The sequence below is a fragment of the Gorilla gorilla genome, chromosome 2 (assembly GCF_029281585.2).
Source record: "Gorilla gorilla gorilla isolate KB3781 chromosome 2, NHGRI_mGorGor1-v2.1_pri, whole genome shotgun sequence".
Taxonomy (NCBI): Eukaryota; Metazoa; Chordata; class Mammalia; order Primates; family Hominidae; genus Gorilla; species Gorilla gorilla.
In genome coordinates, this window is record NC_086017.1 from 76,120,203 (window position 1) to 76,135,869 (window position 15,667).

The following is a 15,667-nucleotide window of genomic DNA, read 5'->3' on the forward strand; positions in this document are numbered from 1 at the left end:
TAGATTATGCCACTGTACTCCAGTCTGGGCAATAGAGCAATGTTAGAAAGAATGCTGAGTGCTGGAACTCTAATCCGTTGCTATCAGAGAGGGAATAAAGTCCTTCTGAAAAAATAGTTTCATATGATACAGTAAAACTGAAGATCCATATAAGCTGATTTTCTCCACCACTGGCAGGTATATACCTAACAGAAATGCACATGTGTACCAAGAGACACATGCAACAATATTCATATCAATATTGTTTATAACAGGAACAATTTGAGATAAATGTTTCTCAATATAAGAAAAAATAAACTATGATATGTAAGTGCATGGAATAATACACAGTAGTGTAAAAAGAACAAACTGCAGCTCTTGCAACAACATGGATCAATCTCAACAAATTTCATAACAAAAAAGAGATGCAAAGTCATATAGGGTAAGTGTTCATACAGAGTTCAAAAGCAGTGCTTGCCACATTTTCAAATGGTGCAGCAAATATATATTTATATCCATCTGTTGAGATATCAAGAAAACATGGCAAAAGGTTAATAATAATTGGGAATCTGGGTGAAGAATATGCAAAAATTCATTGATCTATTTTGTTACCATTTTGTAGGTTTGAGATTTTTCAACATAAAAGGATAGGAAAGAGTTAAAAATCAGGTTAAAGCTAATTTATATGGTTTTGGAGTACAAACATGGATAGTAAAATGATAAGAAAATACCACAATTAAGAATAGTACCAACTCTGGGAAGAAGGATGAACTTTTGCTGAGGAAGAGCCTAGTAGGGGTCTTCTGGTGCTGGTCATTTCTTTACCTGAATAAATGTGTGAGCTTTCCTTTATAATTATCTATTAAACAATCCATATGAATTCTGTGCAGTTTTCATATACATATTTCACAGGAGAAGAAAGGTAAAAACAATGTAATGAGGTATATAAAAATACTTTCAAAGAAAGATGGCTATCCACTTGTTAAACATTATTATTATTATTTTTAAAAAACCCTGCATTTGCTTTGTAACAAGCGAAGTAAGGGGATTTTTGCTATGTGAGTCGTTTACTTGAGATAAATTTATCAAAGGCACTTACTGAGGACCAATTTTTGAGGCTACCAATATAATGTCATCTTACTTTTACATAAGGTAGTTCTTATACAGCCATCAATTCTGAATCTTGTTTAGTTTGGTAATACTAGGTAATAAATTCTTTTAAATAATCCCCATGAACTGCAGTATGATACCCTCATACTCATTTTGGCAGATATTCTAGCATATGCAACTTAAAAAATTGTTATAAGAAAACTTGAGCCCAGGAGTTGGAGCCCTGGGTAACAGCGAGACCCTTTCTCAAAACAAACAAACAAAAAACAAAAAAACAAATCCAAAAACACGACGGATGAAAATTTTATAATTGTTGAAATATCATACATGATTTATATTGTTCATGTGTAAATTTTGCCTATTTTCAGTAGCTTTTTAAAAATGTTCTCATGATTTCACAGTATTTTTTGTGAAAATTGGAAGTCAAAAGTTGGTCAGAATTTCACATTCTCAAATTGACTTTTAATATATTAATATTAATTCACTCTTCTTTGTCACCTAAATGAATATCAAAATCTAAATCATCAGTTTAACTTTTTCTGCAGCTTCTTCTGTGGTTAGAACTTAGATTATTTTCAGTAATTTTTGTTTTTTCTGGTTCTTTATTAAACAGAATAATAGGGACTTCTTCGTTTCTACATTTTGTGCAGACTTCACATTCATAGGCACATAGTCTACACATTATGTGATAAGAATCCTTCACTGACTTTTATAAATAAACATTTAACACATTTTTTTAGGTTTTGATAATGGTTTGTGTTTTTAAATTTTGTTAATGCATGCCATTCAGGAACTTCTTTACAGAGTTGACATATTCCATCATGAAATTTTGCATTTATTTTGTTGGTCTGAACACTCTTACCAAACTTGGTGTTTTTTTGTTTTGTTTTGTTTTGTTTTGAGACAGGGTCTTGCTCTGTCACCCAGGCTGGAGTGTAGTGGCATGATCTCAGCTCACTGCAAACTCCTCACAGGTTCAAAACTTGGGGGGTTTTTTTTGTGCTTTTTTTTTGAGACAGAGTCTCACTCTGTCACCCAGGCTGGAGTGCAGTGGTGTAGTCTTGGCTCACTGCAACCTCTGCCTCCCGGGTTCAAGTGGTTCTCCAGCGTCAGCCTCCTGTGTAGCTGGGACTACAGGCACCCACCAGCACTCCTGGCTAATTTTTGTATTTTTAAATGAGATGGGGTTTTACCCTGTTAGCCAGGCTGATCTCCAACTCCTGACCTCAAGTGATCTGCCTGCCTTGGCCTCCCAAAGTGCTGGGATTACAGGCATGAGCCACCACGCCTGGCCCAAAACTTGTTATATTTGAAGCCAGATGTATTCTGGTGTTTCTGAGGCCTGGAACGAACCACATTGCCCTTCTGGGAGCTAACCACAGAAACAACCACCCTGCCCTTAGTAGAGGGGAAATAATGCAGGGAAGACCAACAAACTACTCCCAGGAGTTGATGCTGTTTCTCATAGTGGTTTTAATTTTCAGTTCCCTAATGGCTAATGACGTTGAACATCTTTTCATATGCTTATTTGGCATCCTTGCATCTTTTTATCGTGAAGTGTCTGTTCAGTCTTTTTCTCATTTTTAATTGTATGGTTTCTTTGGGAGTTTCGAAAGTTCTTTATATATTTGGGATGCTCATCCTTTGCCCTTAGGTGATTTGCAGTATTTTCTAATAATCTGTAACTTGTAACTTCTCTAAACAGTATTATTTGCAAAGTTAAAGTTTTAAATTTTGGTAAAGTTCAATTCATTTTTTCTTTTATGAATTGTACTTTGGATGTCATCTCTAGGAACTCTGCCTAACTCTAAGTCATTAAGGTTTTCTCCCATGTTTTCTTCTAAAAGTTTTATAGCTCTATGTTTTACATTTACATCTATGATCTATTTTGAGTTGATTTTTATTTAAGGGGTGAGGTTTAGCTCAGAGTTTGTTTTTTGCATATATAGATGTCTAGTTGTTCTAACAGCATTTGTTGAAAAGATTTTTTTTTTTCCTCACTGAAATGCTTTTGCATCTTTTAAAAAAATCAGTTGGCCAGATTTGTATGGGTCTGTAGCTGGAAGAAATATATATATTAAGGAATCTGTATATATAGGTTCCAAGCAATGTCTTTATTTTTCTTTATTTAGGTGTTTGTTTTCATATTTTTGAATATCCCAGTCTCGAATGATGATGTTTTGATTTTCTGAGACCTTTCCCTTTATTTTTTAATTTAATTTTATTTTTCTCGAGACAAGGGTGTTGCGGGCCGGGTGCGGTGGCTCACGCCTGCAATCCCAGTGCTTTGAGATGCTGAGGTGGGCGGATCACGAGGTCAGGAGATTGAGACCATCCTGGCTAACACGGAGAAACCCCATCTCTACTAAAAATACAAAAAATTAGCCAGGCATGGTGACAGGCGCCTGTAGTCCCAGCTACTCAGGAGGCTGAGGCAGGAGAATGGCGTGAACCTGGGAGGCGGAGCTTGCAGTTAGCCCAGATCACGCCACTGCACTCTAGCCTGGGCGACAGAGCGAGACTCCATCTCAAAAAAAAAAAAAAAAATCTCAAACTGTTTTCTGTCTTTTCTCTCCTAAAACATCTCTTTGTTCCTTTTCTTTTTCTTTTTTAAGTGATAGAAAGGACTGACTTTTTAGTCACTGTTTTTACAGTTCAATAATTCGGTATCTTTCACTTTTTTTCTGTCTCTATTTTTCTGAAAATGCCTATTTTCTCTTGCATTACTATGCTGTTAATATGTAGACAGTGGATTAGAAGCTCAGTTCTTCCTCTTTTTTGATTCATAATATAGTTACTATTACTTCCTTATATAGATTGTGCCGTTAGTTTTTAAAATTCTTGCTGTTGCATTATCACGTAGTAAAAATAATTTCAACATTCACCTACTGGAATGAGGAAAAGGTGCTGTGTATTTTGTTTTATCCAAGCACGAAGGATCTTTGCTTTGAGTTGTCTTCCTTACAATATCCTATAAAATACAAAATCTGAAGTGAGTTGCTAAGATTACTGTTTACTTTGTGCTGAAAGAAACCTAGAACCTAAATTATTTGCTTCTTATTGTAGCACTGCCTTCTTAGAATTGAAACTCTAAAAATCATGGAATTAATGTGAAGTTTTTAATGCAGAGGACAGATTATAGAAATTTTCTTTGTACACTATCACTCAAACGTTTGCTGTAGTTTTGAGAATAATATTGTTACTTAAGTGGTGACCCAGTAATTTTTAGTTCACCAGAAAACATTTATAGAGTAAGTGTAGGGTACAGAGCTGTAGAATTAGCCATGTGTGGATGGGACAGAGGAGAGAGATTCTGCCCCTAGACGGCTTCTCCTATTTGTGTGTGGAAATTCATGGATATTTGTAAAGCAGTTCATTAGTAGTTGAACACTCAGTAATTGGATATTTTAAAGTGTTGGAGTACTGGCAAGATAAGAACAAATAGACAGTGAAGGAATGAATCCTTGTCTCTGAATGAGTTGAATTCTGGGCAGTCCTTTTAGACAACTTAGAAAAAGGAAGGGTAGAGTAATGGAATTGATATGTTGACATTGGAAAGCATTTTTTTAAAAAAATTAAACTTTAAGTTCTGGGATACATGTGCAGAATGTGCAGGTTTGTTACATAGGTATACACGTGCCATGGTGGTTTGCTACAACCATCAACCCGTCTTCTACATTAGGTATTTATCCTAATGCTATCCCTCCTGTAGCCATCCCCTACCCCTCGACAGGCCCCAGTGTGTGATGTTCCCCTCCCTGTGTCAATGTGTTCTCATTGTTCAACTCCCACTTATGAGTGGGAACATGCAGTGTTTGGTTTTCTGTTCCTGTGTTACTTTGCTGAGAATGATGGGTTCCAACTTCATCCATGTCCCTGCAAAGGACATGAACTCATCCATTTTTATGGCTGCATAGTATTCAATGGTGTATATGTGCCACATTTTCTTTATCCAGTCTATCATTGATGGGCATTTAGGTTGGTTCCAAGTCTTTGCTATTGTGAATAGTGCCGCAATAAACATACTTGTGCATGTGTCTTTATAGTAGAATGATATATAATCTGTTGGGTATATACCAAGTAATGAGATTGCTGGGTCAAATGGTATTTCTGGTTCTAGATCCTTGAGGAATTGCCACACTGTCTTCCACAATGGTTGAACTAATTTATACTCCCACCAACAGTGTAAAAGCATTCCTATTTCTCCACATCCTCTCCAGCATCTGTTGTTTCCTTACTTTTTAATGATTGTCATTCTAACTGGCATGAGATGGTATCTCATTGTGGTTTTAATTTGCATTTCTCTAATGCCCATTGATGATGAGCATTTTTTCATATGTTTGTTGGCCACATAAATGTCTTCTTTTGAGAAGTGTCTGTTCATATCCTTCACCCAGTTTTTGATGGGGTTGTTTGTTTTTTTCTTGTAAGTTTAAGTTCCTTGTGGATTCTGGATATTAGCCCTTTGTCAGAGGGATAGATTACAAAAATTTTCTCCTATTCTGTAGGTTGCCTATTCACTCTGATGATAGTTTCTTTTGCTGTGCAGAAGTTCTTTAGTTTAATTAGATCCCATTTGTCAATTTTGGCTTTGTTGCCATTGCTTTTGGTGTTTTAGTCATGAAGTCTTTGCCCATGCCTGCGTCCTGAATGGTATTGCCTAGGTTTTCTTCTAGGGTTTTTATGGTTTTAGGTCTTATGTTTAAGTCTTTAACCCATCTTGAGTTAATTTTTGTATAAAGAGTAAAGAAGGGGTCCATTTTGAGTTTTCTGCTTATGGCTAGCCAGTTTTCCCAACACCATTTACTAAGTAGGGAATCCTTCCCCCATTGCTTTTTTCAGGTTTGTCAAAGATCAGATGGTTGTAGATGTGTGGCGTTATTTCTGAGGCCTCTGTTCTGTCCCTTGGGTTTGTATATGTGTTTTGGTACCAGTACCAGGCTGTTTTGGTTTACTGTGCCTTGTAGTATAGTTTGAAGTCAGGTAGCGTGATGCCTCCAGCTTTGTTCTTTTGCTTAGGATTGACTAGGCTATGCAGGCTCCTTTTTGATTACATATGAAATTTAAAGTAGTTTTTTCTAATTCTGTGAAGAAAGTCAATGGTAGCTTGATGGGAATAACATTTAATCTATAAATTACTTTGAGCAGTATGGCCATTTTCACGTTAATGATTCTTCTTATCCATGAGCATGGAATGTTTTTCCATTTATTTGTGTCGTCTCTTATTTCCTTGAGCAGTGGTTTGTAGTTCTCCTTGAAGAGGTCCTTCACATCTGTTGTAAGTTGTAGTCCTAGGTATTTTATTTCCTTTATAGCAGTTGTGAATGGGAATTCACTCATGATTTGGCTGTTTATCTATTATTGGTGTATGGAAATGCTTGTGATTTTTGCACATTGGTTTTGTATCCTGAGACTTTGCTGAAGTTGCTTATCAGCTTAAGGAGATTTTGGGCAGAGACAATGGGGTTTTCCAAACGTACAATTATGTTATCTGCAAACAGAGACAATTTGACTTCCTCTCTTCCTATATGAACACCGTTTATTTGTTTCTCTTGCCTGATTGCCCTGGCCAGAACTCCCAATACTCTGTTGAATAGGAATGGTGAGAGAGGGCATCTTTGTCTTATGTCAGTTTTCAAAGGGAATGCTTCCAGCTTTTGCTCATTCAATATGATACAGGCTGTGGTTTTGTCATAAACAGCTCATAATATTTTGAGATACGTCCCATCAATGCCTGGTTTATTGAGAGTTTTTAACATGAAGAGATGTTGAATTTTATTGAAAGCCTTTTCTGCATCATTTGAGATAATCATGTGGTTTTTGTCATGGTTCTGTTTATGTGATGGATTACATTTATTGATTTGCGTATGTTGAACCAGCCTTGTATCCCAGGGATGAAGCTGACTTGATCATGGTGGATAAGCTTGTCGATGTGCTCCTGGATTCGGTTTGCCAGTATATTATTGAGGATTTTCACATTCATGTTCATTGGGGTTATTGGCCTGAAATTTTCTTTTTTTGTTGTGTCTCTGCCAGGTTTTGGTATCAGGATGATGTTGGCCTCATAAAATGAATTACGGAGGAGCCCCTCTTTTTCTATTGTTTGGAATAGTTTCAGAAGGAATGATACCAGCTCCTCTTTGTACCTCTGGTAGAATTCGGCTGTGAATCCGTCTGGTAGTGGGCCTTTTTTGGTTTGTAGGCTATTAATTCCTCAATTTCAGAGCCTGTTATTGGTCTATTCAGAGATTCACCTTCTTCCTGGTTTAGTCTTGGGAGGGTGTATGGGTCCAGGAATTTATCCATTTCTTCTACATTTTCTAGTTTATTTGCATAGAGGCGTTTATAGTATTCTCTGATGGTAGTTTGTATTTCTGTGGGTTCAGTGGTGATATCCCCTTTATCACTTTTTATTCTGTCTGTTTGATTCTTCTCTGTTCTTTATTTGTCTGGCTAGTGGTCTATTTTGTTAACCTTTTCAAATTTGTGTCTCTATCTCCTTCATTTCTGCTCTTAGTTATTTCTTGTCTTCTGCTAGCTTTTGAATTTGTTTGCTCTTCTCTAGTTCTTTTAATTGTGATGTTAGCGTGTCTATTTTAGATCTTTCCTGCTTTCTCCTGTCGGCATTTAGTGCTATAAATATGCATCTAAACACTGCTTTAGCTGTGTCCCAGAGATTCCGGTACATTGTGTCTTTGCTTTCATCAGTTTCAAAGAACTTATTTATTTCTCCCTTAATTTCGTTTTGTACCCAGTAGTCATTCAGGAGCAGGTTGTTCAGTTTCCATGTAGTTGTGCGGTTTTGAATGAGTTTCTTAATCCTGAGTTCTAATTTGATTGCACTGTGATCTGAGAGACTATGATGATTTCCATTTTTTTACATTTGCTGAGGAATGTTTTACTTCCAATTATGTGGTCAATTTTAGAATAAGTGCAGTGTGTTGCTCAGAAGAATGTATATTCTTTTGATTTGGGGTGGAGAGTTCTGTAGATGTCTGTTAGGTCCCCTTGGTCCAGAGCTGAGTTCAAGTCCTGAATATCCTTGTTAATTTCCTGTCTTGTTGATCTGTCTAATATTGACAGTTGGTGTTAAAGTCTCCCACTGTTGTTGTGTGGGCATCTAAGTCTGTTTGTAGGTCTCTAAGAACTTGCTTTATGAATCTGGGTGCTCCTGTATTGGGTGCATATGTATTTAGGATAGTTAACTCTTCTTGTTGCGTTGATCCCTTTACTACTACATAATGCCCTTCTTTGTCTTTTTTTATGTTTGTTGGTTTAAAGTCTGTTTCGTCAGAGACTAGGATTGCAACCGCTGACTTTTTTTGCTTTCCATTTGCTTGGTAAATATTCCTCCATCGTTTTATTTTGTGCCTATTTGTGTCTTTGCACATGAGATGGGCCTCCTGAATACAGCACACTGATGGGTCTTCACTCTTTATCCAATGTGCCATTCTGTGTCTTTTAGTTGGGGTCATTTAGCCTGTTTACATTTAAGATTAATATTGTTATGTGTGAATGTGATCCTGTTGTTACGATGCTAGGCAAAATAACCTATTAATTGATGCAGTTTCTTCGTAGTGTTGACGGTCTTTACAATTTGGTATGTTTTTGCAGTGGCTGGTACCAGTTGTTCCTTTCCATATTTAGTGCTTTCTTCAGGAGCTCCCGTAAGCCAGGCCTGGTGGTGACAAAGTCTCTCAGCATTTGCTTGTCCATAAAGGATTTTATTTCTCCTTTGCTTATGAAGCTTAGTTTGGCTGGATTTGAAATTCTGGGTTGAAAATTCTTTTAAGAATGTTGAATATTGGCCTCCACTCTCCTCTGGCTTGTAGGGTTTCTGCAGAGAGACCTGCTGTTAGTCTGATGGCTTCCCTTTGTGGGTAACCCGACCTTTCTCTCTGGCTGCCCTTAACATTTTTTCCTTCATTTCAACCTTTGTGAATCTTGACTATTATGTTGCTCTTTCTCGAGGAGTATCTTAGTGGTGTTCTCTGAATTTCCTGAATTTGAATGTTAGCCTCTCTTGCTAGGTTGGGGAAGTTCTCCTGGATAATATCCTGCAGAGTATTTTCCAACTTTGTTCCATTCTCCCCGTCACTTTGAGTGTGCCAATCAAATGTAGGTTTGGTCTTTTCACATAGTCCTATATTTCTTGGAGGCTTTGTTTGTTCCTTTTCATTCTTTTTTTCTCTAATCTTATCTTCACATTTTATTTCATTAAGTTGATCTTCAGTCTCTGATATCCTTTCTTCTGCTTGATCTATTTGGCTATTAATACTTGTGTATACTTCATGAAGTTCTAAAAATATGGAAAGCTTCACGAATTTGCATGTCATCCTTGCACAGGGCCCATGCTAATCTTCTCTGTATTGTTCCAATTTTAGTATATGTGCTGCCGAAGCCAACGAGGAAAGCATTATTTTTAAAAAGTGTGCTTAACTGCCTTTAAGGAGTATTTTTTACTTGTACTTTGAATGGTAGTAAAACATTGAGCCTGGACTTTCTTCATGAAATCATATGCACCAAACACCCCTTTGGGATTGGGATTTTTGTTAATTCTTTTTTTTTTTAAATTTAAATTTACTTTAGGTTCAGGGGTACATGTACTGGTTTGTTATGTAGGGAAACTTGTGTCATGGAGGTTTGTTGTACAGATTATTTTGCCACCCAGGTACTAAGTCTTGTGCCCATTAGTTTTTTTTTTTTTTCCTGATCCTCTCCCTCCTCCCAGCCTCCACCGTCCGATAGGCTGCAGTGTCTCTTATTCCCCTCCGTGGATCTATGTGTTCTCATCATTTAGCTTGCAATTATAAATGAGAACATGTGGTATTTGGTTTTCTCTTTCTGCGTTAGTTTGCAAAGGATAATGGCCTCTAGCATCATCCATATTCCTGCAAAGGAAGTGATGTCGTTTTTTCTTACGGCTGTATAGTATTCATGGTATATACGTACCACATTTTCTTTATCCAGTGTTTTATTATGGGCATTTAGGTTGATTCCATGTCTTTGCTGTTGTGAATAGTGCTGCAGTGAACATACGTGTGCATGTGTCTTTATGATAGAAGGATTAATATTCCTTTGGGTATATACTCAGTAATGGAGTTGTTGGGTCAAATGGTAGTTCTGATTTTAGGCCTTTAAGGAATCACCATACTGTCGTCCACAATGGTTGAACCAGTTTACATTCCTACCAACAGTGTGTGAGTTCCTTTTTCTCTCCAGCCTCGCCAGCATCTGTTATTTTTTGACTTTTTAATAATAGCCATTCTGACAAGTATGAGATGGCATGTCATTGTGGTTTTGATTTATTTACATTTCTCTAATGATCGGTGACATTGAGCCTTTTTCATATTTTGCAAAAGTTTTTTCCCATTCTGTAGGTTGTCTGTTTACTCCGTTGATAGTTTCTTTGCTGTGCAGAAGCTCTTTAATTAGTTCCCACCAATTTTTGGTTTTGTTTTAATTGCCTTTGGCATCCTCGTCATGAAATCTTTTTGTGTTCCAGTGTCCAGAATGGTATTGCCTAGGTGTCTTCCAGGGATTTTATATTTTTAGGTTTTATATTTAAGTTTTTAATCATCTAGAGTTAATTTTTATATATGGTGTAAGGAAGGGGTTCAGTTTCAATCTTATGCATTTGGCTAGCCAGTCATTCCACCACCATTTATTGAATAGGAAATCCTTTCTTTCTTCATTGCTTGTTTTTGTCACCGTTGCTGAAGAGCAGATGATTGTAGGTGTGTGGCCTAACTTCTGGGCTCTCTGTTCTGTTTGTCTGTGTGTGTATTTTTGTACCAGTACCACGTTGTTTTGGTTACTGTAGCCCTGTAATAGAGCTTGAAGTCTGGTAGTGTGAGGCCTTTAACTTTGTTCTTTTTGCTTAGGATTACCTTGGCTACCTGGGCTCTTTTTTTTTGTTCCATATGAATTTTAAAATAGTTTTTTTCTAGTTCCGTGAAGAATGTCCGTGGTAGTTTAACAGGCATAGGGTTGAATCTATTATATAAATTGCTTTGGGCAGTGTGGCCGTTTTCACAATATTGATTCTTCCTACTCATAAGCATGGAGTGTTTTTTCATTTGCTTGTGTCATCTCTGATACCTCTGAGCAGTGTTTTCTAGTTCTCCTTGTAGTATCTTTCACCTCCTTGGTTAGCTGGATTTCTAGGTATTTTGTTCTTTTTGTGGCAGTTGTGAATGGGAGTTCATTCCTGATAGGTCTCTTGGCTTGCCGGTGTATAGGAATGCTAGTGATTTTTGTACGTTGATTTTGTATCCTGAGACCCAGCTGAAGTTGTTTATCAGCATAAGGAGCTTTTGGGCCGGGACTATGGGGTTTTCTAGATATATGATCATGTCATTTACTGAGTTTTTAACATGAAGTGGTGTTGAATTTTATTGAAAGCCTTTTCTGTGTCTATTGAGATAATCATGTAGTATTTATTTATTTATTTATTTATTTATTTATTTCATGCATAACTCCTCAAGTTAGAGGGAGAAAATAAAATTGCGAGTCAAGGTGAAATTTGTTTGGAAGGCTCTGTGTGATGTTCTCATATAAATTATAGAAATGAGTAGTCTTAGAATATCAGCATTAAATAGAACTTAAAAAAAAATTCATGTAGCAGTAGGACAAAAAGAAAAGGTGTAATTAGCTAGTTAACACTCTGTCTACTATGTAGTAACCTATTTACTATGGGTCATTTACTGATTACCACACGTAATTGTTAGGAAAGTCTTTGTAGCAAAAATGACCATGATGCTCAAGTTTGTGGACAGTAAAGAATCCACTTTGCTTTTGGCTCGTAGTTGTAGGATTACATTTAAAAGATTTCAAATGAATTTACTCTCATTGCAATTAAAAAATATAAACTGTTAACTTCTTATCAAAAACACTTTACTGCTGTTCTTTATATTAAAATAAAGTTAGACGTATGCTGAATCTCATAAAAACTGGTTGGATACAGAATAAAAAAAGTTGATTTATCTCATGCAAATCAAAAAACCCCAAAACAGTTTACAACCTATTTTGTAACTCAGAGGATATTAAACAGGCATCACTCATGTTTTGAGGCATCTTGAGGCATTATTCAATATATATGATTTTGCCAACTTGGATGGCCTTCGCATTTTCTCAAATTTGCTTGTGTGTTTTTTTTGAGACGGAGTCCCGCACTGTTGGCTGGGCTGGAGTGCAGTGGCGCGATCTCAGCTCACTGCAAGCTCTGCCTCCCGGGTTCAAGCAATTCTCCTGCCTCAGCCTCCTGAGTAGCTGGGATTACAGGCACACGCCACCATACCTGTCTAATTTTTTGTATTTTTGTTTTTCTTTTTTTTTTGAGATGGAGTCTCGCTCTGTTGCCCAGGCTGGAGTGCAGTGGTACGATCGGCTTACTGCAAGCTCCGCCTCCCTGGTTCACGCCATTCTTCTGCCTCAGCCTCCCGAGTAGCTGGGACTACAGGCGCCCACCACCAAGCCCAGCTAATTTTTTGTGTGTTTAGTAGAGACGGGGTTTCACCATGTTAGCTAGAATGCTCTTGATCTCCTGACTTCATGATCCGCCCACCTCGGCCTCCCGAAGATTTTTTTGTATTTTTAATAGAGACGAGGTTTCCCCATGCTGGCCAGGCTGATCTTGAACTCCTGACCTCGTGATCCGCCCGCCTTGGCCTCCCAAAGTGCTGGGATTACAGGTGCAAGCCACCGTGCCCGGCCATGTGTGTGTTTTTAAAACTATTTTTTAAATTCCATTTCTTGTCTGGGCACGGTGGCTCACGCCTGTAATCCCAGCTTTGGGAAGCCGAGATGGGAGGATGACGAGGTCAGGAGTTCGAGACCAGCCTGACCAACATGGTGAAACCTCATCTTTAATAAAAATACAAAAATTAGCTGGGCGTGGTGGCAGGCACCTGTAATCCCAGCTACTCAGGAGGCTGAGGCAGGAGAATAGCTTGAACTCGGGAGGCAGAGGTTGCAATGAGCCGTGATCGCACCATTGCACTGCAGCCTGGGTGGCAGAGCAAGACTCTGTCTTGGAAAATAAAAAAAAAATTTCTTAAAGAATTGGAGCCATCAAAGTTGGCAAGCATTAAGCGTGCTAATTAGTTCAACATACTGACCAATTCTCTGAATTATTAGTTCAAAGAAGCATGTGGACAGGGATGAAATTAAATTTGGGAATTTTTCACTCTAGTTGTTTTAGGATACTCAGGTTTGCTTTGATCTGTAAATAACAGATGCTTTTCCATGCATGGTTTAGAGTACATCAAACGTGTTCAAAACTTTATCTCAGATACTTAAAATCAAGTTATTTTATTTTCCTGATATGCATGCATTTGCTTTATTTTTAAAAATAAACTGTCATAAAATAGTTGTAAGGCCATACATAAAATTTACTTTATTAATTGCTAAAATATATTGCTTATTTAAATAATCAGTTTTAAGAGTAAAAGCTTTGGCAACTATGAAAGCATAGGGAGTATGTGTTCATATGTGAATGTATTGTGTGTGTACGCATAGTATACTTTTAGGTATCTAAGTAGTGAAGATAAATGTCTGCTTTACTTTTATTAGCTAAATATTATATTTAACTTAATTATTTAATCACTAGAATGAAAATAAAACTTTGAACAGAAACATTGTTTTTAACTTAAGTTTCATAGTTTACTACCTCTTTTGGCTCTTAACCATAATTTTAGTACTGGGAAGAATTTTTTTAACGAATGGCATAAAATGGATGGCAGATGGGATGAGAAAGGTGCAGGACCAAGAGGCTAAGAACTGAGAAGTCCTCGATTCTGTTTTCCGCACTCCCTGAACAGAAGGCTTGATTGGCGTAGGCCCTGCTCCAACCTAGTGTAGGCTGCAGGAAGCCATGTGACAAGAGTCCAGATTGTCGTCCAATGGTGGAAGACTCCCATTTATAAGTAATAATAAGAATAAGAATGTTTGCCATTGAGCCAGGTGCAGTGGCTCACGCCTGTAATCCCAGCACTTTGGGAGGCTGAGGCGGGTGGATCACCTGAAGTCAGAAGTTCAAAACCAGCCTGGCCAACATGATGAAACCCCTATCTCTATTAAAAATACAAAAAAAAATAGCTGAGCATGGTTGTGGGTGCCTATAATCCCAGCTATTCGGGAGGCTGAGGCAGGAGAATTGCTTGAATCCGGGAGGTGGAGGTTGCAGTGAGCCGAGATTGTGCCATTACCCTCCAGCCTGGTCAACAACAGTGAAACTCCATCTCAAAAAAAAAAAAGAATGTCTGGCATTAATTCTAGAACTGAGATGCTCTTTTGCTTAGTAAAGTCATTTTTTCTTTTTGATCATTAAGCTACATGAGGTTTTGTAATGCATTCCATTTGTGGCTGTTCTTTATCAAAATATTACTATAACAGTAGCTTCCTTAGTACATCAGACATCAGGACACTGAAGGTCTAGTTGCAGTTTTGCCACTCACTATCTTGTGCCTTTTGAAGTTGTTTAATCTCTCTGGGTATTGATTTCCTTTTTTAAAAAATAGTTGGTAAACTGTGACCTGTGGGCCTAATCCAGATCACAGCCTGTTTTTGTAATAAAGCTTTATTGGCATGCAGCCACTTTCTTTCATTTATGTATTATCTGTCTGCTTTCACACAACAGTGGCAGAGTTGAGTAGTTGTAACAGAGACTGTATGGACCATAAAGCCTAAGCTATTTATTATCTGGCTCTTTACAGAAAAAGTTTGCTGAATCCTAAACTAGATCATCTTTGAGGGCTGTGCCGTGCCTTAGATTAGATTTCCTTTTTGTCAATTTCTCTTTAATTCTAAGTTCTCAAAGGCTGTCTGTCTTTAAAGAATATAGCATATCATTTCCTCGTTATCAAATTTGCAAATTATGAAAAGAAGGAAAATACTGAGTAGATCATTGGTTCCCAAAGTACAGTCCCTCCACGAATAGCAGCTGCATTCCCTAGGAACTTGCTAGAAATGCAGAATCTAAGTCCCCACTTGAGATCTTCTGAATCAGAAACTTGGGGTGAGGCCCAGAATTTGTGTTATACACCCTCTGAATGAATCTGATGCATTCTGAAGTGTGAGAACCACTGGACTAGGTGATACAAAGTTCAGTTAACAGATTTTCTTCTTCTGTTTTGAAAAAAAGAAAAGCTTAAATACCAAAACCATTTGGTAGGTATATCAGGAGGAAAATGAAATGTTGTATATTATTACTAAGCTGGTGAAATTAATATTTTCTCTAGTAAAACTCCTTGTCATAAATTGTGGATAAGTTTTAATATAATGAGAAATTTCTGAGAGGTACATCTGTATCACCTTCAGCATATTTTTAATGGACAGAAAAGTAGATATGATTTATTTCTTTGTGGGGTTTTCTTTTTTTGGTGGGAGATCACTTTGAATTATTTCAAAACTGATGATATGTAATAAACAGTTTTCAGAATAAAAGAATTACATTAAGAATTAATTTGCTTGTGAAGAAAGTGTCTTAAGAAAGGAGCATTTAAGGGGCACAGCAGCCTCTGCTGTAGCTGGATTTCTTACCCATTTTAAGTGACATCAGTGTTGAATTGACTTTTTC

The 15,667-nt window shown here is 37.3% G+C and overlaps 1 protein-coding gene, 1 non-coding gene and 1 pseudogene across 3 annotated transcripts in view; 1 reads left to right on the forward strand and 2 right to left on the reverse strand.

The window, feature by feature from the left end:
• The window catches only part of SLC25A26 (solute carrier family 25 member 26), a 158,555-nt gene that overhangs the window by 63,449 nt on the left and 79,439 nt on the right, over nt 1-15,667 (forward strand). The window lies entirely within an intron of this gene.
• Nucleotides 1,813-7,072, reverse strand: LOC129532305 (uncharacterized protein C9orf85 homolog; annotated as a pseudogene).
• Nucleotides 9,391-9,495, reverse strand: LOC115934082 (U6 spliceosomal RNA). Its single transcript, XR_004069931.1, has one exon. It is a non-coding gene; the product is annotated as a U6 spliceosomal RNA (small nuclear RNA).